The sequence below is a fragment of the Macaca nemestrina genome, chromosome 7 (genome assembly GCF_043159975.1).
Source record: "Macaca nemestrina isolate mMacNem1 chromosome 7, mMacNem.hap1, whole genome shotgun sequence".
In the NCBI taxonomy this organism is placed as follows: domain Eukaryota; kingdom Metazoa; phylum Chordata; class Mammalia; order Primates; family Cercopithecidae; genus Macaca; species Macaca nemestrina.
In genome coordinates, this window is record NC_092131.1 from 43,700,290 (window position 1) to 43,725,106 (window position 24,817).

General features: G+C 42.9%; 1 pseudogene; it reads left to right on the forward strand.

Annotated features, from left to right (window-relative positions):
• LOC139364000 (uncharacterized) overlaps positions 1 to 17,598 on the forward strand; it is a 33,320-nt pseudogene extending 15,722 nt beyond the window's left edge.
• Positions 17,599 to 24,817: the final 7,219 nt, after the last annotated feature.

The following is a 24,817-nucleotide window of genomic DNA, read 5'->3' on the forward strand; positions in this document are numbered from 1 at the left end:
TATGGCCTCGTGGGAAGGGAAAGACGATCATCCCCCAGCCTGACACCCGTGAAGGGTCTGTGCTGAGGAGGATTAGTATAAGAGGAAAGAAGGCCTCTGGGCAGTTGAGATAGAGAAAGGCATCTGTCTCCTGCCCTTCCCTGGGCAATGGAATGTCTCGGTGTAAAACCTGATTGTTTGTTCTATTTACTGAGATAGGAGAAAACAGCCTTAGGGCTGAAGGTGGGACTTGCTAGCGGCAATGCTGCTCTTTATGCACTAAAAATGTTTATGGAGATGTTTGCATATGCATGTCAAGGCACAGCACTTTTCCTTAAACTTATTCCTGTCACAGAGATCTTTTATTCATATGTCTTTCTGCTGACCTTCTCCCTACTATGATCCTATTATCCTGCCACTTCCCCTTTTCCGAGATGGTAAAGATAATGATCAATAAATACTGAGGGAACTCAGAGACCAGTGCCAGAGTGGGTCCTCTGTATGCTGAGCACCGTTCCCCTGGGCCCAGTTTTTCTTTCTCTATACTTTGTCTCTGTGTCTCATTTCTTTTCTCAAGTCTTTCGTTCCACCTAACAAGAAACCCCACAGGTGTGGAGGGGCAGGCCACCCCTTCACCCCGTCTCTACTAAAAATACAAAAATTAGCTGGGCGTGGTGGTAGGCGCCTATAGTTCCAGCTACTCAGGAGGCTGAGACAGGAGAATTGCTTGAACCCAGGAGGCGGAGGTTGCAGTGAGCCGAGATTACGTCACTGCACTCCAGCCTGGGTGACACAGCGAGACTCCGCCTCAATAAATAAATAAATAAATAAATAAATAAATAAATAAAATCAAAATATTCCATGGCATGCTGAGATCCTTCCAGTGCACCAGTGTGCCTTGGCACATAGTTTGGGAATCATGGCTGTGGCCATTTGGAAAGTGATTCTCATGTATCCCTTGAATGAGTATTCAAGATAATTATTTCATTCCAAAATGTTACTTCTGTAAGGTCCAATATAACCTCAGCCCTCCCATGCTGAAGAGCTCTCTGAAACAGGCATTGACTCCCACAGGCCTGTCCAGCTTCTGACTTGTTCCCACAGAGGATATCTTGGGTACATCTAAAACTACCTCGGAAGGTGAGCAGTTTCCATTTTTATTTTAAATTTTCAATTTTATTTATTTATTATTTTTTGAGACAGAGTCTCACTCCGTCACCCAGGCTGGAGTGCAATGGCGCGATCTCAGCTCACTGCAACCTCCACCTCAACCTCCTGAGTAGCTGAGAATAGTTTCTTGAAAGTCACTGAGCTACAAAAAGATTACAGAAATCAAGATATGTTATTAGTTTGGGTCACCCATGTATTATGTACAAAGAATTGGTACTAGAAATTTAGTCTTATCAAACATTATTAAATGTAATATATTCTACTTTTTTTTTTTTTTTTTTGGACACGGAGTCTGGCTCTGTCGACCAGGCTGGAGTGCAGTGGTCGGATCTCAGCTCACTGCAAGCTCCGCCCCCGAGGTTCGCGCCATTCTCCTGCCTCAGCCTCCCAAGTAGCTGGGACTACAGGCACCCGCCACCTCACCCGGTTAGTTTTTTTTTTGTATATTTTAGTAGAGACGGGGTTTCACCGTGTTAGCCAGGATGGTCTCGATCTCCTGACCTCGTGATCCACCCATCTCGGCCTCCCAAAGTGCTGAGATTACAGGCTTGAGCCACCGCACCCGGCCAATATATTCTACTTTCAAACAGTATTTTTAAGCTAGAAAAATGGTCTCTTCTATTACAATAACTCTATTTAAAATTTCCTTTGCATTTAAATTTTTTCTGTTTTTACACTTTTATAGAGTAAACTTAATTTTATTGCTGCTTATTTTGTTATTTTTCATCCATAAGGTAATTACTTTTTGGACTTCTGATTTACTGAATACCAGTCCCCTAAATACACATTTCTCTACCCATCCTCCAAAAACCATAGTGATCAACACAGAGATCAAATAAAAACTACCTGTAAATCATGCCTAAAGCAAAACTAGAGAATACCACAAACTTCAATTTGCATGTAAGTGGGGAAATAAATATCCTAAACCAGCAGAGGCTGCTACAGAGGAAGGTGCAGCTAATTTTCACCGGTGTAGAACACAGACAACCTTACCCCCAGAAACAAGACAGTTCATAAATGATGAAATACCGAGAACAAATCTGAGATCTGGTGGATCAGAACACTGACAAATGAAGGAAAAGCAAGGGTCTTGGAAGCACATGAGACCAAAAATGGCAGTTGTAGAGGGCAAGGTTTCTGAGGGGAGAGGGAGGTAGTTGGGTGAGGTGTTCCTTGGAGGCTTGGTAATAAAGGAAAAGCAAAAAGCAAACAGTGGAAATTAAGAAGTTTATACAAATGAGACAGTATTACAGAATCAGACATCATACCTCACTCCCAAAATAAAAGGCTTGATCTAGTAAACTTTAGAAACTGTACTCATTGTGCCAACAGAAGAGGGTGGTATTGAGCTAAGGAACCTAGTGAGTAAGCCCTGCCTCCAGCTACCCTAAAGTACCCTCCAGCTACCCTGAGGGTACCAGCTATGCTGAAGACCAGAACAATTCAAGGAATTTGAAAATGAATACAGAAATAGCAAATTATATTCACATAAAATTAAGAAGAAAAGAGAAAGGCACTATCATCTAAACCATTCAGGTAATTAAGAAAAAAAAAAAAGAAATACTCCCAAAAGACAGCCATTGGCCGGGCATGGTGGCTCACGCCTGTAATCCCAACACTTTGGGAGGCTAAGGAAGTTGGATCACCTGAGGTCAGGAATTCAAGACGAGCCTGGCCAACATGGTGAAACCCCGTCTCTACTAAAAATACAAAAATTAGTCGGGCATGGTAGCGCCGCCTGTAATCCCAGCTACTTGGGAGGTTGAGGCAGGAGAATTACTTGAACCCAGGAGGGGGAGATTGCAGTGAGCCAAGATCATGCCACTGCACTCCAGCCTGGGCAACACGAGCAAAACTCCATCTCAAAAAAAACAAATACAAACAACAACAACAAAAAACCAGCCATGAAACACAGGACACATATTTGACACAACACCCTGAAAAAAATTAAATATCAATTTTAAAAGGATTTACAAGAATGGGGGAAAAACTTTATTTTGAATCAGAAATGTAATAATTCAGAATATAAATGAACAAAAAAGATGTCCAAGATACCTAGATGTGAGAGTTTAACTCAGGCGAGAAAACACAAAATCATCTAAAAAGTGAAGAGTGAACTACAAAGTGACCAAAGGAAAACAGATTTGACTGAAAATAAGGGACTAGACATGGTGGCTCACATCTGTAATCCCAGCACTTTGGGAAGTCAAGGCAGGAGAATTGCTTGAGCCCAGGAGTTTGAGACCAGCCTGGGCAACATGGTGAAACCTTGTCTCTACAAAACATACAAAAATTAGTCGGGTGTGGTGGTGGCACGCTTGTAGCCCCAGCTACTCAGAAGGCTGTGGTGAGAGGATTGCTTTAGCTCAGGAGGTCGAGGCTGTTAAGGAGAGAAAAAAGTGAAATGCTAATATCATGACTTTATGTTTTAAGCATATCTTAAGGTATAAGTTTCCTAAGCAACTAATATATGGAGATGTGACATATAATTTAAAAATTGCCCCTAATGATCAGTTAGCCTTTTAAAAATTCTCTCAAGGCTGGGCGCAGTGGCTCAAGCCTGTAATCCCAGCACTTTGGGAGGCTGAGACGGGCAGATCACGAGGTCAGGAGATCGAGACCATCCTGGCTAACACGGTGAAACCCCCTCTCTACCAAAAAATAAAAAACAACTAGCCAGGCGAGGTGGCGGACGCCTGTAGTCCCAGCTACTCAGGAGGCTGAGGCAGGAGAATGGCGTAAACCCGGGAGGCGGAGCTTGCAGTGAGCTGAGATCTGGCCACTGCACTCCAGCCTGGGCGACAGAGCGAGACTCCGTCTCAAAAAAAAAAAAAAAATTATCTCAAAATATTTGCTTTATAAGTATAGTGAAAATCTAAGCAAGTTTAGAAGCACTACTCTATTCTCCTAGACAGTGACACAGAAAATGACATACATGGTTTCCCCTGAGCTTCACATGATGACACATGATGTCATAGAACTCTACCCTCCTGGTCACTGGTTAGAGTATATAAAATAATCATATATCCCATCCCTAGCCACTGTGGGTTTAGCAGGGATAAACACTTGACCTAAACTGGGCCAATAAGACCCTTTCTTGGGATTCTCTGTCCTGTCAAGAAACTCCATATAAATCTCCATGGTTGCCAGTGACCATGTTTCCTGTTATGGAGAAAAGCAACCAGCAGTCAGACGGATGAGCTGACACATAGATGCCAAGAAGCGACCATGAGAAAGGGTTTGTAGGTTCCAGGTGCTGATCCTGGGGCCCAGGTGCATCTCCGTCTCCCTGGAGGTTAGATTGTTTAACTCATCTTTGATTCCATAGGCCAATATTCCCTTTTGTCCAGTTAGTTACAGTCTAAGTAGGCATGGGTGTTTATCACTTCAACTAAATTAATTTTAATTTTATTGTTTAAAAAAAAACCTCTTGTTCTTGTCCTGATACTTCTTCAGGTGTGCTCTTTGCTGTAGGGGGCTCAGAAGTGACAGCACCTAACATCTGCTGGGTCTTTTCTTTGTCTGATCTTGCCTCTTGCTCTGCAGAGTCTAACGCAGTTTTCAAGTTTTCTCTTTTCACAACTGCCTTCTCTTTCATCGTTTCAACATTTGCTAAAGATTGCCTGAGCCTTTCAATTGTTTTGTTCTGTGACAGCATGTAAGATGGGGGAAAGGAAGGAGATAACTATGATTAGATATCTTCTAAATAACAGTTATGATAACTCTTGCATCTTTTCCTTTTCTTTCTTTTTTTGTGAAGAGAGAGATACATGGAAAAGAAAAACATTCCATAATTTCTAAATTAAGACATTTCCCCACCATCGTGCTCATCAATAACTATTACTTAGCACTTTTATTAACTGGCCACTTGGGATTTAAATAGTCTTAACATGTTTCCTGCATCCTCAAAGGTCTTAAAGCCCTACATTAATCAAATACAGAAATACAGAACATAACTGGCATTTCAGTAAGAGAGATATTGCTGATAAACTGGCATATCATTTGATCAGTTATTTAATGCCTGTTTGACTTAAGGCATAATTTTTGAAATAGTATAACTGAAGCTTGATATGGAGAAGGTCCAAAGAAGAGTCCCCAAAATGACTACAACTTTTAACTATCACCCCAGTAAGAGACACAAGTAAAACTAAAACAAAAAACAGGCTGGATGTGGTGGCTCACACTTGTAATCCCAGCACTTTGGGAGGCCAAGGCAGGGAGATCACTTGAGGTCGGGAGTGTGAGACCAGTCTGGCCAGCGTGGTGAAACCCTGTTTCTACTAAAAATACAAAAATTAACTGGGCATGGTGGCACACGCCTGTATTCCCAGCTACTTGGGAGGCTGAGATGGGAGGATTGCTTGAACCTGGAAGGCAGAGGTTGCAGTGAGCCAAGATCACGCCACTGTACTCCAGTCTGGGTGACACAGCGAGACTCCATCTCAAAAAGAATAATAATACTAATAATAAAACAAAAAACAAGGCATTTGTAATCATAACACTTAGAATACCAACTATCACTGAGGAATAAGGAGAAGGATATATGGATATATGGGGGTTTCAATTGTATTGGTAATATTTGTTTCTTAAAATGAGTGGTGAATTCCAATTCCAATTTTATTCTATATGCTTTAATATTATATATATTCTTTGTATGTATGTAAAATAATTTTAATATTAATTTTTTTTAACTTCAATGAACAGCATGCTGCTAAAATGGTAAAAGACCAAAGCTTAAGTGAATTTCTGAAAGCCTCACTTCCTTTACTCACTTTAAGGACATTTACTCTTGTCAGCTGGGTTTTCATATTTTTATTAGACGATTTCAAATCACTGAGCTGTTTCTGAAGTTTCTGAATTTTCTCCTCCAATTTTTGCATTGTGGCAATCTGCAAATTCCGCCAAATATTCAATAACCTTTGTTGCATGTTGTCTTTCTCTAGCTTTCTTAACTTCTTGTTAAGCTTGTCTATCTGGGAATGCTTAGTCCCTGAGTTTTCCTTTGCAGAAATCAACAGTATTGAAATAAAAAATTGCGCTTTAAGATGTTATTCTGAACTAGCATAATACCACATCCACTCCAGACTAACACACTGCAGGTTTAACAATACTTCCATAAGTAAAGTATTTTTCACCATAAATATGCATTATTAAAATAATCAGGAAAATAAAATATGACAACAAAAGTGATGACTCAGGACTACCAAGGGTACAATGAAATAGATTTTATAAGTACCAAGCAGTAGTATAGATTAGTTCAACTTTTCTAGGAATGTATTATAAAGAAATAATCAAACATGTGGATAAATTCACACACGGGCCGGGCACGGTGGCTTACACCTGTAATCCCAGCACTTTGGGAGGCCAAGGCAGGCAGATAACGAGGTCAGGAGTTCGAGACCATGGCCAACATGGTGAAACCCCGTCTCTACTAAAAGTACAAAAGTTAACTGGGCATGGTAGCAGGTGCCTGTAATCCCAGCTACTGGAGAGGCTGAGGCAAGAGAATTGCTTGAGGGTTGATTGAAGGCAGAGGTTGCAGTGAGCTGAGATTGCGCCACTGCACTCCAGCCTGGGCGAAGGAGCGAAACTCCGTCTCGGGGGCGGGGGGGAAAAGATTCACACAAAGATATTCTTTATTTTATTTTATTTTTTAAGTTAGGGTCTTGCTCTGTCGCCCATGCTGGAATGCAGTGGCGTTATCACAGCTCACTGCAGGCTCGACCTCCCAGGCTCAAGTGATCCTCCCATCTCAACCTCTGGAGTAGCTGGGACTACAGGGTGTGCACACCCAGCTTTTTTTTTTTTTTCTCAAACTCCTGGGCTCAAGTGATTCTCTTGCCTTGCTCACCCAAAGTGCTGGTATTACAAGCGCGAGCCACTGCACCCGGCCACAAAGATATTCAGATATTCTTTTTGAATATCTGAGAGATTTGCTCCTGTGGCCCAGGCTGGAGTGCAATGGCATAATCTTGGCTAACTGCAATCTCCGCCTCCTGGGTTCAAGTGATTCCCCAGTCTCAGCCTAGTAGCTAGAATTACAGGCACCTGTCACCATGCCTTGCTAATTTTTTTATTTTTAGTAGAGACAGGGTTTCACTATGTTGGTCAGGCTGGTCTCAAACTCCTGACCTCAGGTGATCCACCCACCTTGGCCTCTCAAAGTGCTGAGATTACAGGCGTGAGCCACTGCACCTGGCCCACAAAGATATTCTTTTTTTTTTTTTTTTTTTTTTGAGATGGAGTCTCGCTCTGTCGCCCAGCCCAGGCTGGAGTGCAGTGGCGCGATCTCAGCTCACTGCAAGCTCCGCCTCCCGGGTTCCCGCCATTCTCCTGCCTCAGCCTCCCGAGTAGCTGGGACTACAGGCGCCCACAACCACGCCCGGCTAATTTTTTGTATTTTTAGTAGAGACGGGGTTTCACCGTGGTCTCGATCTCCTGACCTTGTGATCCGCCCGCCTCGGCCTCCCAAAGTGCTGGGATTACAGGCGTGAGCCACCGCGCCCGGCAAGATATTCTTTACAACATTATTCATAATAGAAAAAACTGAAACAATGCAAATGTCAAAAAAGAAAAATTATTACATGATAGATTATCTATTCCCTAGAAATTGTTTTCAAAAATATTTATTAAGAAAAAATACAATGATGTAGTTAATGAAAAAAGTAAGATTAAGAAAAACTATGCATAACTCGATTATGATAAAAAATATACATGGAAAATAACCAGAGGGAAATGTACCTATATTTAATATTAGTTATAGCAAAATGGTGGCAGTACTGGTGATTTCAATTTTATTTCTATTATTTTCTACTTTACAAATCTTCACTAATACACATGTTTTTTTTATTTTTTGAGACAGGGTCTCACTCTGTTAGCTCAGGCTAGAGTGCAGTGGTGCAATCACAACACACTGCGGCCTCGACCTCCCATTCTCAACCCATCGTCCCACCTCAGCCTCCCCAGTAGCTGGGACTATAGGTGTGTACCACGCCTGGCTAGTTCTTGAATATTTTGTAGAGACGGGGTGTTGCCATGCTGTCCAGGCTGATCTAAAATTCCTGGGCTCCAGCTATCCACCCACCTCAGCCTCCCTAAGTGCTGGAATTACGGACGTGAGCCACCATGTCCAGCTGAATTAATTTTATTTTATTTTTTATTTTATTTTATTTTATTTTTTGAGATGGAGTCTGGCTCTGTCGCCCAGGCTGGAGTGCAGTGGCCAGATCTCAGCTCACTGCAAGCTCCGCCTCCCGGGTTTATGCCATTCTCCTGCCTCAGCCTCCGGAGTAGCTGGGACTACAGGCGCCCGCCACCTCGCCCGGCTAGTTTTTTGTATTTTTTAGTAGAGACGGGGTTTCACCGTGTTCGCCAGGATGGTCTCGATCTCCTGACCTCGTGATCCGCCCGTCTTGGCCTCCCAAAGTGCTGGGATTACAGGCTTGAGCCACCGCGCCCGGCCTAATTTTATTATGAGAAAAAAATTAGTTATCTAAAATGTTATTACAAAAAAAGTGTGGTAAATGTTTTAATCAATTAAAAGAACTAAAATAACGTATTAAGGAACAAGAATCAAAATGGCACATTTTTCTCAATAACAATCCTAGACACTAGAAGACAATGGAGTCTGTGTGTGAAAATAAAGTCTAAACCCAGCTATCAATTGAGTATGCTGATTCAAAGACATTGTCATTCACACAAGGACCTCAAAAAATGTCTCTCTACAAGGCACCATTTCTTAGGAAGCCATTGGAGGATGTGTTCCAGTAAAATAAGAAAGGAAACCAAAAAAGAGGAAGAAATGTGATTTGGCAAACAATGAAACCTAACTAGGAGATTAGAGAAGGAAAGTCACAGGATCACAACTGTGCCCAGGCCCCCAAAGCAAAATCCAGACTGAAGCAAGGGAATGAAGGACTTTGGGAGAGAAGAAATGGGAGATTTTTACAGACTAAAGGATCATCTGATACAGATTTGGGCGGGAAAAAACCTTAATAAATGAATGCTGAAAATTAAATGTATGAAAATATAAGGAAGGCATTAACTATAGGAAAAATAAAATGCAATACAATAAAGAAAATGTACCAAGAATATAGAACTTCATGCTTTCGTAAACATTTAGTATCACGGTAATGTAAATGCTGATTATGCATTTAGCTTAAAATATCAATATAACCATATTGGGAAGATGAAAGGAGCAGGTAGGAAAGTGGTATAAGAGAGATGAAATTTCGGACTGGGTGCAGTGGCTCACTCTTGTAATCCCAGTACTTTGGGAGGGCAAGGCGGGCAGATCACCTGAGGTCGGGAGTTCAAGACCAGCCTGACCAACATGGAGAAACCCCATCTCTACTAAAAATACAGAATTAGCTAGGCCTGGTGGCACATGCCTGTAATCCCAGCTACTTGGGAGGCTGAGGCAGGAGAATCACTTGAACCTGGAAGGCGGAGGTTGCAGTGAGCCGAGATTGTGCCACTGCACTCCAACCTGGGTGATAAGAATGAAACTCCGTCTCAAAAAAAAAAGGAGAGAGAGAGATGAAATTTCATTTATCATATAACAGGAAATCAACAATATGTCTAATATAGATAACTCGAGATAAGGCAGTTTAAAATTATTTAGGAAAATGGAAGTTACTACCAGAAACAGCTAAAAGAGTTAAAAAGAGCTCCCTCTGGGAAAAAAGAGAGGTACAGAAGAGGGCTGCTCCTTTTCAATAAAATACTCTTGGTATATTTGATTATGAAATGTGTGTGTGTGTGTGTGTGTGTGTGTATAAAGGGTTAAAAAAATTCTAGGCTGGGTGCAGTGGCTCATGCCTGTAATCCTAGCACTTTGGGAGGCCGAGGCAGGCGGATCACCTGAGGTCAGGAGTTTGAGACCAGCCTGGCCAAGGTGATGAAACCCCGTCTCTACTAAAAATACAAAAATTTGCTGGGTATGGTGGTATGTACCTGTAATCCCAGCTACTAGGGAGACTGAGGCAGGAGAATTGCTTGAACCTGGAAGGAGGCGGAGGTTGCAGTGAGCCGAGATTGCGCCACTGCACTCCAGCCTGGGCAACAAGAGTGAAACTCTGTCCCAAAAACAAAAAACAAACAAATAAAAATTCTAAATACCTTCAGTTCAAAAAATGGAAATCAACACTAAAATTACAAAAATACATAGAACATAGTGAAAACAAACATTTCTTATAAAAATCTATTGGACAAGCTACAGAGAAACATTTAATAGTACTTACTCCTTTTCTGATTTAAAAACAAAAGACAAAAAAAGCACATTAACTTAAGAAGGGAAAAGAGAAAGCAGGGTGCAGATTTAATAAACATACTATATATATTCATTATATATAAACCAAAATAAACTAGTAAAATGTATATTTATTTATTTATTTTTGAGACAGAGTCTAGCTCTGTTGCCCAGGCTGGAGTGCAGTGCCACAATCTCAGCTCACTGCAACCTCCACCTCCCTGGTTCAAGCAATTCTCCTGCCTCAGCCTCCCAAGTAGCTGAGATTAGAGGTGCACATCACCATGCCCAGTTAACGTTTGTATTTTTAGTAGAGACGGGGTTTTACCACGTTGGTCAGGCTGGTCTCGAATTCCTGACCTCAAGTGATCTGCCCACCTCAGCCTCCCAAAGTGCTGGGATTATAGGGTGAGCCACCATGCCCGGCCATAAAATGTATATTTATAAAAAAGAACCAGCCAGGCACTGTGGATCATGCCTGTAATGCTAGCACTTTGGGAGACTGAGGCGGGAGAATCACTTGAGCTCAGCAGTTCAAGACCAGCCTGGGCAATATGGCGAAACCTCATCTCTACAAAAACTTCAAAAAGCTAGCCAGGCGTGGAGGTGTGCACCTGTAATTCCAGTTATCTGGGAGGCTGAGGCAGGAGGATCACTTGAGCCCTGAAGGTTGAGGCTACAGTGAGCCGTAATCACGCCACTGCTCTCCAGCCTGGACAACAGACAGAGCCAGACCCTGTATCAAAAAGAACCACTTGTTCTTCGGAAAGATAAAATAGATACCTCAGGCAAGCCTGGTTAAAAAGGAAAGAGAGAAAGTGAAAATACACAACATTAGAAAAGAGGAATATACAGAATGCATAGATATGCATACAGAATGGATACAGAATGCAAAGATAAAAATAATTCTAAGAGAATATTTTGTAACTTAGTGGTAATAAATTGAAAATCTAAAAGAAATACAGGCTGTAATTCCAGTAATTTGGGAGGCAGAGACGGGCAGATCATTTGAGCCACACGGAGTTCGAGACCAGCCTGAGCAACATGGAAAGACCCCATTTCTACAAAAATTAGCTGGGCATAGTGGCACGCCCCTGTGGTCCCAGCTACTCAGGAGTCTGAGGCAAGAGGATCACTTGAGCCTCAGGAGGTTGAGGCTGCTATGAATCGTGACTAGGACTGGGAGATGGTTAACAGGGGAGAGCAGAGTTCCACTAAGCAAATGGTAATACGCTAACATAATGGAGAAAGCAATGGGCTTGTAAGGAGAATTTGGTTCTTGAACATCCGTCACTAACCAGTCTTGTAACCCTTGATCAAGTCTTGTCACCTCACTAAACTCGAATTTTCTTTATCTCAAAACTAGAAATAAATCGTGGCCTGGATTTTTGAATTATGGGGTTTCAGGCAGCCACAAACAAGTAGGCTGGCAGAAACGTTTTCTGGTCAAATAAAGGAGTCTGTTGCCCCAGAACAGGAGCCAGGGGCACAGCCACCAGGAAAATTCTGCCTGGGGCCCCATTCCTCAGCTGCACGGCACCTGTCTTCAGGTGTGGCAGGCTGAGATCTGCCTCCTTGTTCTCTGCCTATCCCGCTGGGCCCCTCCCCTACAAGTGTCCGCTTCTATAAAGAGGGACCATTAGGGCCTGTACATCGTACTTCAGGTCCCCTCCTGTGGTCCAACATTCCCTAGGGACAAGTGCAACAGTTTACGCGGAGACCACTTTTCTGTGCAGCCCAACTCATGGTGCGCGTTCCACCTCAACCTGGTGCTTCCAACAGCTCAAGAGACCGCGCTACCGCGCCTGCGCCCCTCTGAATACTGCAGCGTGTGCGAGGTCCTTAAAGGAAAAGAAAGTGAGGGCGGGGACGGAGGGAGGGGACTTCAACGTAGGGAGTTGCTGCTGCTACACTGCCGGCAGGAGACGACTAGGAAAACGTGGAGGAAGTCGGTGATGACTGGCTGGAGCGGATGTTTGGCGGGTGAAAAGAGGCGGACCAGAGCGCACCTTTGCATGTGGCTAGCAACTCGCCTGAAGAGGGGCTGAAACCGACGCCGGAACCCGCCCTATTCGAGCCAATCAGGGAGTGGAGCGGGGGGCGGGGCGGTCTCGCGGGAGCGAGGAGAGTTTCGCGGGTTCGGGTGGCGAGTCTTGTGGCTGCCCCCTAGCTCAGGGGACGAGGTGCAGGAGTGTGAGGACGCCCGGCTTCCAGGGAGTAATGGGTGGGTCCCCGCGCGGGAGCGTGGCGGGCGCTGGACTCGACAGCACATGTGGAACTGGAGAGCTTGGCTCGCCTTGCCTTCCGACTTTGTCACACACCTACGCCACCAGACTGGGGTCGGGCCTCTCCGCGTTCTACTCTGGAGGGCCTGGGTCTGGGCCCAGTACCGGGCTTTTAGAATCTCCTCAGCTGAATCTGACGCTCAGCCCTTGGTGAAGCGGATCCCGCTGTTTCAGGCCTGGCCGAGCTGAAAGGAGTGTTAGAGCTGGAGCGCGCGTGGCCCCCTCCGTGTCGGGGTCACCCCGGGGTTGCCAGGGCCCAGGGAGGGTCGTAGTCTAGATTTTGTCACCCCCACGTCCCCGCCCCGCAGCAGGTCTGGGGTTGGACAATCACGCGGGCTTCATAAGCTAGATGCCAGTTGACCCTCGAGGAGGGATGCTCCCTCCCCTTAGGCGTCCACGCTGGAGAGGGAATAAGATGGGCGATTGCCTGGGGAGCCTGACAGGGCGACGGCAGCTGGGATGCTGGAGAGGACTGGCCCCTTGAGTTACTGAGTCCGATAAATGTGCCTGCTCTGCTGGAGGAACCGCACTCAGGTTACAGTCATCTCAGTATGGTTCTGAAGATGCTTGGTTCAGGTCACTTAGGACTTGACCAGATACCGGGTTTCTTTTACAGGCTGTTTCTGACGGTGGCCTGTTTCAACTAATGGCAGAGCTCATCTAAAACAGATTTTTTTTAAAAATTGGGGGGTTTTAGTATTTTTATCTTATTCCTAAATTCTGAGGATATTTTATAGTAGTCCCTTATATGGAATTATATAATCTCTTTTAACAGTTTTATCAAGTATAATGTACATACCATAACGTTCACCCATTTTAATTGATTAAATGATTTTTAGCATATTTGCAGAGTGGTGCAACCATCATAGAATTAAGGAATCTGGTGATTTTTTTTTTTCTTGAGACGGAATCTTGCTGTCATCTAGGCTGGAGTGCAGTGGCATGATCTCGGCTCACTGCAACCTCCACCTCCAGGGTTCAAGCCATTCTCCTACCTCAGCCTCCCGAGTAGCTGGGACTACAGGCGCCCGCCACCACGCCCAGCTAATTTTTTGTATTTTTAGTAGAGACAGGGTTTTACTGTGTTAGCCGGGATGGTCTCGATCTTCTGACCTCGTGATCCGCCCACCTTGGCCTCCCAAAGTGCTGGGATTACAGGTGTGAGCCACTGCGCCTGGCCGATTTTTTGTTTTTTTCTGGTAATTGCTTTTTACTGTTCTCAAAGTTTGCACAAGTGGATATCTTAGAGGTACAGTGTAATATAAGAGCTTCTGAAAATGTCCACTTAAGTTGTTTTATACCTGAGCAAGTGAAATTAAGAAGGGAATTGAAGCAAATATTCCTGGTAGGTTGTAGGGAGTGAAACTTTTGTCTTTTGTAAGACCAAATAGATACTGACCATTTCAACTGGTTTTTAAGCTGAGGAAATGCATAAATCCCATTTTACAGATGATGAAATAGGCTTTGAAGGATAAGTTGCCTACAGCTGCATACCTGTGCCTGGGCTAGGCCCCAAACCCCGATGAGTTATCTCTCAATTTGTTACCCTTACTACCTCAACAGCTTGGTTTTCAACTATAGTACTGATGTGTGTGACCAGTACAAGCCACTCATTTACTGAGCAAAGAATTACTGAGTGCCACTGTGTGCCAAGAACACTACTATAGGTGCTAGAGATATTAGTGAATCAGATACCGTAGTGAACTGTTCTTGCCCTCAGCTCATCTCTGGTGGGAAGGACAATGATCAAGTAAAGAAATATATAGTTTTAGAGATTGATCTATTTTTTTTTAAAATAGATAAGTTAAAAGGGCAAGGAATGGTAGTGGGAGGCAGAATCTGATGAGAAACATCTGAATGAAGAGGAAGTTAGGATATAAGAAGGAAAGCAAGGGTTTAATTTGAGCAAGCGCAAAGATAGAGTTGTGATTTACTGAGTTGAAATAAAATGATACTGCAAGGACCAGGTTTTGGTGGTACAATCATAAGTTCGGCTTTAAATGTTTTTAAATACCTTGCCTCTTAGACATCCAAATGGACATATGGCATTTAAATTCATGAGATTGGATGAGATCCCACCAAAGGAATAGGTTTAGGTAGAGACAACCAAAGGCTGATGCCTAGGACACTTCAGTGTTTAGAATTCAAGGAGATGAGGAAACAGGAGGGAAGATTGAAAAGGACAGTCCAGTGTGTTATGAGGAAAACCACAAGAGCATGCTACCTTACAAGACAGGTGAAAAATGTGTTCTGTGAAGGAGGAATTAACTGTTAAATGTTACACTGATCAAATAAAATGAAGACTGAAAATGGCCTGTTTGTAAGAAAATAAAAATACATAAAATCTTTTGATAGAAATATTTATACATGAAGTTAGTAAGGAAACAGTGTTTACTCCTTTTTGCAGAAGTGTAAATTTTTACAACCATTTTGTGTGTGTGTGTGTGTTTTTGTAGTAGAGACAGGGTTTCACCATGTTGGTCAGGCTGGTCTTGAACTCCTGACCTCGTGATCCGCCCACCTCGGCCTCCCAAAGTGCTGGGGTTACAGGCGTGAGCCACCGTGCCTGGCCTGCCACCATTTTGAAGGGCAGTTTGACATTATCTACAACTTAAAATTGTGTTTCCATTGATAATTTCACCTGTGGAAGTTTATCCTACAAAAATGCTAATATGTGCACACAAATATATATGTGTAAAAGTGTTTATTACAGAATGTACACATATATATGTATAAATGTGTTGTCCAGGAACAGTGGCTCATGTCTGTAAACCCAGCACTTTGGGAGGCCGAGGTGGATGGATCACCTGAGTTTCGAGACCAGCCTGGCCAACGTGGCGAAACCCCATCTCTATTAAAAATACACAGACACAAATTAGCTGGGCGTGGTGGCGGATGCCTGTAATCCCAGCTGCTTGGGAGGCTGAGGCAGGAGAATCACTTGAACCTGGGAGGTGGAGGTTGCAGTGAGTCGAGATCACACCACTGTACTTCCAGCCTGGGTGACAGAGCAAGACTTTGTCTGAAAAAAACAAAACAAAACAAAAAAGTGTTTATCATAGCATTGTTTACAGTTGTAAAAATGTGCAAATTTTTATCAAGATGGATGCAGTTGTTAAAGGGAAGCTATAAATGTATAGATATGGGAGATAGCTGCTATAGACTGAATTGTGTCCCCTGAACTTTCATATGTTGACGCCCTTACCCTGAATGTGATGGTGTTTGGAGGCAGGGCCTTTGGGAGGTAATTTGGTTTAGATGAGGTCATGCAGATGGGGCCCCCAAGATGGGAGTAGTGTCCTTATGCAAAGAAGAAGGGAGACCAGAGCTTGCTGCTTCTGTCATTTGAGGATGTGGTGAGAAGGCAGCCATTTGCAAATTAGGAAGAGTCCTCACCAGGAACTGAATTGGCTGTCACCTTGATCTTGGTCTTTCCAGGTTCCGCAGCCAGATATGAATGTCTGTTTTTAAAGTCACTCAGTCTGTGCTATTAATATTTTGTCATAGCAGCCCAAGCTAAGACAGACAGCTTTGTTAAATGATAAAGTCAGGGTATCTAATAGAATGCATGGTATAACCCCATTTATCTTAATGTATCACAGGAGGCCTTTCTAGTCACACTAACAAAAGTTACTCCCTGTGTGCCTTCCCTGATCACTGTTACATTATTCTATATACAGCACTTATTACCTAAAAGTATTTTATTAATTTTTATACATGTTTACTGTCTTGTCACAGTAGAAGCTAAGCTCTAAAAGAGGTTTGCCTCTCTTGTTTTTTATATCCCCAGTGCTAGGTATATATTACTTTAGGAAAAACCATAATTTATTAAAAATATTATTTTAGGAAAAAACCCTACCCAAACAGTATTCCTGTGGTGGTTTTAAAGTAAGACCACAGGCCGGGCGTGGTAGCTCACGCCTGTAATCCCAACACTTTGGGAGGCCGAGGAAGGCGGATCACCTGAGGTCAGGAGTTTGGGACCATCTTGGCCAACATGGTGAAACCCTGTCTCTACTAAAAATACAAAAGTTAGCCAGGCCTGGTGGCACACGTCTTTAATCCCAGCTACTTGGGAGGCCAACGCAGGAGAATTACTTGAACCCAGGAGGCGGAGGTTGTAGTGAGCTGAGATTGTTCCATTGCACTGTAGTCTAGGCAACAAGAGGGAAACTTTGTCTCAAAAAAATAAAATAAGGCCACCATTTCTTTGATACTCTTTCCTTCCAAAGGTGTGGCTAATTCCCCTCTTCTTCCAGTGTAGGCTGGATTTAGTGACTTGCTTCTAATGAGTAGAATATGGCCAATGTGGAGGTATGTCAATAGGTCATGACTTCCTTTTTGTCCTCTCCTTCGATCATTCACTCTGAAGTAAAGCAGCTGCCATGTCATGAGGACATATCAAACAGTGCTATGGAAAGGCACATTTGGTGAGAAATAGGCCTACTCCCAACAGCCAGGGAAGAACTGAAGCCTTCTGTGAGCATGTGAATGAGCCACCTGAGAAGTGTATTTATCATCCTCAGTCAATCAATGTCTCAAAAGAGGCCCTTAGCTGAATCCCTCAACAAAGCCACTTTTGGATTCCTTTCAGATAATACATGTTTGCTCTGTAAGCTACTAAGTTTGGTGGTAGAGTGAGAAGACTGAACACCCCTTTAGGACACATCATAAAGCAAAACAGGCATGGCACAAAGCAGCATACACTTAATGTTCTTTTCTACTAGGAATTACAGAATTCATTGTTGGTACAATTTACTTTTTTAAAAAACAATTTTTATGTTGATTAGCATAAAATACTGTATTCCAAGCTATATGTGCTAATTTGATTTTATTTTTAAAATGTATTGAACACTGGAACATACAGATTTGAAAGATTTAACTTTAATATATATTTATATATAAAATATCATGATTTTGAAATAATGATCTTTTAAATTTAAAATTATAAATAATTTTTTTTTTTTTTTTTTTTTGAGATGGAGTCTTGCTCTGTCGCCCAGGTTGGAGTGCAGTGGCCGGATCTCAGCTCACTGCAAGCTCCGCCTCCTGGGTTCAGGCCATTCTCCTGCCTCAGCCTCCCGAGTAGCTGGGACTACAGGCACCCACCACCTCGCCCAGCTAATTTTTTTGTATTTTTTTTTTTTTTTTTTTGAGACGGAGTCTCGCTCTGTCGCCCAGGCTGGAGTGCAGTGGCGCGATCTCGGCTCACTGCAAGCTCTGCCTCCCGGGTTCACGCCATTCTCCTGCCTCAGCCTCCCGAGTAGCTGGGACTACAGGCGCCCACAACCGCGCCCGGCTAATTTTTTGTATTTTTAGTAGAGACGGGGTTTCACCGTGGTCTCGATCTCCTGACCTTGTGATCCGCCCGCCTCGGCCTCCCAAAGTGCTGGGATTACAGGCGTGAGCCACCGCGCCCGGCCTTTTGTATTTTTTAGTAGAGACGGGGTTTCACCTTGTTAGCCAGGATGGTCTCGATCTCCTGACCTCGTGATCCGCCCGTCTCAGCCTCCCAAAGTGCTGGGATTACAGGCTTGAGCCACCGCGCCCGGCCTATAAATAAGTTTTAAAACGCTTTCTATTGAGGTAAAGAATCCTCAAAACGAACTTCTCATATGATATGGTTTGGCTGTGTCCCCACCCAAATCTCATCTTGAATTGTAGCTCCCATAATTCCCACATGTTGTAGGAGGGACCCGGTGGGACATAATTGAATCATGGGGAGCAGTTTCCTCCATATTGTTCTCATCATAGTGAATAAGTCTCATGGGATCTGATGGTTTTATTAGGGGTTTCCCCTCTTGTTTGGCTCTCATTCTACCTTGCCTGCTGCCATGTAAGTGTGTTTTTCACCTGCCATGATTGTGAGACCTCCCCAGCCATGTAGAACTGTGAGTCCATTAAAACCTCTTTTTCTATATAAATTACCCAGTCTTGGGTATATCTTTATCAGCAGTGTGAAAATGAACTAATACATTATTAAAGAAATTTCATTTCAAAAGTTGAAGTCTGAACTAAAAAACTACAAAGAAAATAATGTTTAATAGCCATCCCAGATAATGTCCCTGAAATAGGATGTCAAGGATCTGGAGGAACATATTGTATCTTTAACCAGAATTAAGTCTGAAAAACAAGTATTCAGAGTCTTAAAAGAGGCAAGCAGGACTTAATGGAATGAATTATAAAACTAAGGTAGAAAATTCTAGTTTCTTTTTGAAACATGTCTCTGATCATAAGCACACAGACAGCATATGAGCTCCATGCTCCTGATTGATCAGAGTTTACTCTCATGGAATTTTACTTATTGCCTGGTCTAACATTATTACAATTTTCCATTATAAGACTTGTGATTATCAAGGTCAGGAGGTTGAGACCATCCTGGCTAATATGGTGAAATCCCGTCTCTACTAAAAAATACAAAAAATTATCCAGGGGTGGTGGCGGGCGCCTGTAGTCCCAGCTACTCGGGAGGCTGAAGTGGGAGAATGGTGTGAACTGAGATCGCGCCACTGCACTCCAGCCTGGGCAGCAGAGCAAGACTCCATCTCAAAAAAAAAAGACTTGTGATTATCTGGTCAATGTGTATAGAGAGGAGATGTTTGATCATGTACAGTACTCTTGTTGATAGCAGGAGAAAAGATAGTCATTAATTTATCCTCTTATAATAAGAGTAATATTTAAGAAAGCCACAAAATAGGAAAAGCTTTTCTATCCAGATTTACATTCTGTTGTAGACCATCTTTATTCTGTTATTTACTGTATGTTAGACCAACTGATAGCTTTCATTTTCCTCTGGGGTTTGCATTTCCCAGATCACTTTTAAAAGGAAAACATAGGAGCCTGAAACTGAAGTGGGAAACAAATATTTACTCAAACTAAGAGATTAAACTCAGTAGCCAGCAACAAGACATCAAGGTGTGTGTGTGTTTTCTGGTTGTGCAGATATTGTCTGAAATAAGATGGCTGAAAAGTTCAAGTGAAAAAGTAATTAAATCAATTCATCAACCATAGCCATAACGATGTATAACAGGTGATCAGGCATAGCAAACGCTTCAGGATAATTTCATTTTAAAAATTTTATTTCTTTGTCCTTTTCATCTTCTAAATTCAGCACAGTCTCAAATAAGACTACAGAGTGAGGCTCTAGGGACCATCAGTTTTTGTCTTTAGTGCTGAAATGGTGGCTGAGTGACACACCATGATATTTTTTCTCAATATTTCATCATTCTACCAGTGTTGGAAAAGGGAGAGAAGGACTCTTTGAAGGAGACTTTGTGCAAAGGAATCTTTATTTATTTATTTATTTTGAGACAGAGTCTCGCTCTGTCACCCAGGCTAGAGTGCAATGGCACGATCTCAGCTCATGCAACCTCCACCTCCTGGGTTCAAGGGATTCTCCTGCCTTAGCCTCCTTAGTAGCTGAGATTACAGGCATGCACCACCACACTCAGCTAATTTTTTGTATTTTTAGTAGAGAAAGGGTGTCACCACGTTGGTCAGGCTGGTCTCGAACTCCTGACCTCTTGATTTGCCTGCCTTGGCCTCCCAAAGTGCTGGGATTACAGCTGTGAGCCACTGCGCCCAGCTGCAAAGGACCTTTTTATATCGTGTCTGGTTCCCAGCCCTTTGTCTATCCTTCTTGTGCAGTGTGGGCTGAGTTGACTGAGATTTTTAGGCCCAGGACTTCTTGCTTGTTCTATATTGAGAAAAGTATGTCAAAATATCCATCACTGATTAAGGATTTGTCTGTTTATTTAGTTCTATCAAAATTTATTTTTTAATTTTGAAGTTACTTGCATACAAATTGAGGATTTTTATCTTTCTATTGAATTGCCCCTTTTATCATTATGAAATCTCACTTATTTCATGTAATACTTTTTGCCCTACAGTCTAGGTTGTCTGATATTAACATAACTAAATAATATTTCTTAAATTAGATTGCACGGTATGTATTTTTCCCTTTTTCATTTTCAGTGCGTCTATGTGATTAAAGTATGTCTCTTGTAAAGAGCATGTAATTAAGTTTTGTTTTTTAATCTAGTCTTATAATCTTTGTCTTTTAATTGGAATGTTTAGGCTATTTACATTAAATTCTGATATAGTTGGATTTAAGTCCACCATACTGCTACTTACTGTGTTTTTTTTTCTCTTCTGGTCTTTGTTCTTATAGTAATTTATTTTTTGTTATTTTTTTTTTATTTTTTAATTTTTTTCTGTTGAGACAGAGTCTTCCTCTGTCACCCAGGCTGGAGTGCAGTGGCATGATCTTGGCTAACTGCAACTTATGCCTCCTGGGTTCAAGCGATTCTCCTGCCTCAGCCTCCTGAGTATCTGGGATTACAGGTGCCTGCTACCATACCCAGCTAATTTTTTTTTGTATTTTTAGTACAGACAGGGTTCACCATGTTGGCCAGGGCTGGTCTCAAACCCCTGACCTCGTAATCTGCCCGCCTCAGCCTCTCAAAGTGCTGGGATTACAAGCGTGAGCCACTGTGCCTGGCCGTGATGATTAATTTTATGTGTTAACTTAGCTGGGCTGTGCTGCCCAGATAGTTGGTTAAACATTATTCTGGATGTTTCTGTGAAGGTGTTTTTGGATGAGATTAACATTTAGATTGGTGGGCTTTGAGTAAAGCAGATTACCTTCATAATTTGGGGGGCCCTCATCCAATCAGTTGAACATCTGAAGAGACCAAAAGACACCTTCCGCAAGCAAAGAAAAATTCTGCCAACAGACATTCTTTGGACTTGAACTTCAACACTGACTCTTCCCTGATCTTCAGTCTGTTGCCCCACCCTGCAAATTTTGGACTTGCCAGTAAGTGTCTGTAATCTAGTGAGGCAATTTCTTTTTTCTTTTTTTTTTTTTTGAGACGGAGTCTCACGCTGTTGCCCAGGCTGGAGTGCAGTGGCGCGATCTCGGCTCACTGCAAGCTCCGCCTCCCGGGTTCCCGCCATTCTCCTGCCTCAGCCTCCTGAGTAGCTGGGACTACAGGCGCCCGCCACCGCGCCCGGCTAATTTTTTGTATTTTTAGTAGAGACGGGGTTTCACTGTGGTCTCGATCTCCTGACCTTGTGATCCGCCCGCCTCGGCCTCCCAAAGTGCTGGGATTACAGGCTTGAGCCACCGCGCCCGGCCTCTTTTTTCTTTTTCTTTTTTTTTTTTTGAGTGGAGTTTTGCTCTTGTTGTCCAGACTGGAGTGCAATGGTGCGATCTTGGCTCACTGCAACCTCTGCCTCCTGGGTTTAAGTGATTCTCCTGCCTTAGCCTCCCTAGTAGCTGGGATTACAGGCACCTGCCACCACGCCCAGCTAATTTTTGTAGTTTTAGTAGAGATGGGGTTTCACCATGTTGGCCAGGGTGGTCTCAAACTCCTGACCTTACGTGGTCTGCCCACCTCGGCTTCCCAAAGTGCTGGGATTACAGGTGTGAGCCACCATGCCTGGCCAAGGCAATTTCTCAAAACAAACCTCATTCTATATACATACATCCTATTGGTTCTGTTTCTCTGGAGAACCCTAATATGGTTTCTTTATTTTTTGCTTTATTACTTTCTTTGAATTGAGTATTTTTATTATTGTGTTTTCCTTTTTATTATTTTTAACTATATACTTTTATTATCTTTAGTGATTACCCTATGCCTAGAAACTTAAAAATTTATACATGATTTATTAGAGCTTACTTTATTATAGCTTACTTTATACCTTTAAAACTTCTTCCCAAAATTAAAAATCTTATGATAGTTTACCTTCATTTAACAACCCCAATCTACTGTATATTTTTACCATGTATTTACTTTTACATATGTTATAACTGTCATAAAATGTTTTTATTATTGTCATTATTAATTGCCATTATTTATTTCTATTTTCCTGCATAATGATCTGTCTTGGTGCTTTTTTTCCTTCTTATGATTCCATGCTTCTAATATGAGATCATTTTCTCTAAACCTGAAGAATTCCATTTAATGTTTCTTTTTCTTTTCTTTTCTCTGTGTGTGTGTGTGTGTGTGTGTGTGTGTATGTGATGGAGTTTTGCTCTTGTTGCCCAGGCTGGAGTGCAATGGCATAATCTCAGCTCACTGCAACCTCTGTCTCCAGGGTTCAAGCGATTCTCCTGCCTCAGCTTCCCAAGTAGCTGGGATTACAGATGTGTGCCACCACACCTGGCTAGTTTTTGTATTTTTAGTAGAGACGGGGACTCACCATGTTGGCCAGGCTAGTCTTGAACTCCTGACCTTAGGTGATCCACCTGCCTTGGCCTCCCAAAGTGCTGGGACTACGGGTGTGAGCTACCATGCCCAGCCTCCATTTAGTGTTTTTTTTTTTTTTTTTTTTTTTTTTGAGATGGAGTCTCGCTGTGTCGCCCAGGCTGGAGTGCAGTGGCCGGATCTCAGCTCACTGCAAGCTCCGCCTCCCGGGTTTACGCCATTCTCCTGCCTCAGCCTCCCGAGTAGCTGGGACTACAGGCGCCCGCCACCTCGCCCGGCTAGTTTTTTGTATTTTTAGTAGAGACGGGGTTTCACCGTGTTTGCCAGGATGGTCTCGATCTCCTGACCTCGTGATCCGCCCGTCTCGGCCTCCCAAAGTGCTGGGATTACAGGCTTGAGCCACCGCGCCCGGCCATTTAGTGTTTCTTATAGTGCACTTCTTATGACAGTACATACCTTCAGTTAATTTGTTTTCTGAAAACATCCTTATTTAATGTTAAGTTTTGAATGCTTCTTTCACTGGGTAATAGATTTCTGGGTTAGCAGTATTTGCTTTCAGTACACTAAAAATGTCATTCTTTTATTTTCTGGATGCCTTAGCATCTGTTAAAAGGTAAGCCATCAGGCTGGGTATGGTAATTCATGCCTGTAATCCCAGCACTTTGGGAGGCCAAGGCAGGTGGATCATCTGAGCTCAGGGATTCGAGACCAGTGTGGCCAACATGCTGAAACCCTCTCTCTACTAAAAATACAAAAATTAGCCAGGCGTGGTGGCGGGTGCCTGTAATCCCAGCTACTTGGGAGGATGAGGCAGGAGAATTGCTTCAACCCAGGAGGCGGAGGTTGCAGTGAGCCGAGATTGCCCTATTGCACTCCAGCCTCAGTGACAAGAGTAAAACTCTGTCTCAACACAAAAACAAAAACAAAAAGGTAAGCTGTCAGTCTTATTGTTGTACCTTTGAAGGTAATATGTCTTTTTCCCCCTGGGGCTCCTTATAAGATTTTTCTCTGTCTTTAATTGTTTTTTTGTTTTTGTTTTTGTTTTTTTGAGACGGAGTCTCGCTCTGTCGCCCAGGCTGGAGTGCAGTGGCCGGATCTCAGCTCACTGCAAGCTCCGCCTCCCGGGTTTACGCCATTCTCCTGGCTCAGCCTCCCGAGTAGCTGGGACTACAGGCGCTGCCACCTCGCCCGGCTAGTTTTTTGTATTTTTTTTAGTAGAGACGGGGTTTCACCGTGTTAGCCAGGATGGTCTCGATCTCCCGACCTCGTGATCCGCCCGTCTCGGCCTTCCAAAGTGCTGGGATTACAGGCTTGAGCCACCGTGCCCGGCCCTCTGTCTTTAATTGTAAATGATTTGACTGACGTGCCTTGGTATGGCTTTATTTATAGTTATTATGCTTGAGATTTGCCAGTCTGTGGATTGATACCTGTCATCAGGTTTGGCAATTTTTTGGTCAAAATTTCTCTAATTACATCCTCTCTTTCCTTTTATTCTGGGTCTCCAGTTATATGTATGTTAGATATTTTCAGTCTCCTGAGTTACTGGGATTACAGGCGAGTGCCACCATGCCCAGCTAATTTTTATATTTTTAGTAGAGACGGTGTTTCACCATGTTGGCCAGGCTGCTGTTAAACTTCTGACCTCAAGTGATCCACCGCTCCTTGTCCTCCCAAAGTGCTGGGATTACAGGCGTGAGCCACCATACCTGGCCGGGTAGTTTATTTTGACTTGACTTCAGGCTCACCAATCCCTTTGGCTGCTATTCTAAGATAGAAAAGGACATAAAAAACATAGAAATAGGATTGAAACTGTAAATTAGCCTTAAAATAGAGAGATATTATCATTCCCTAGCAATTAGTATTCAAAGCAAGATCCAAACATGTAATTAGTCATTTATGTATCTAAGCTATTTGTATGTATG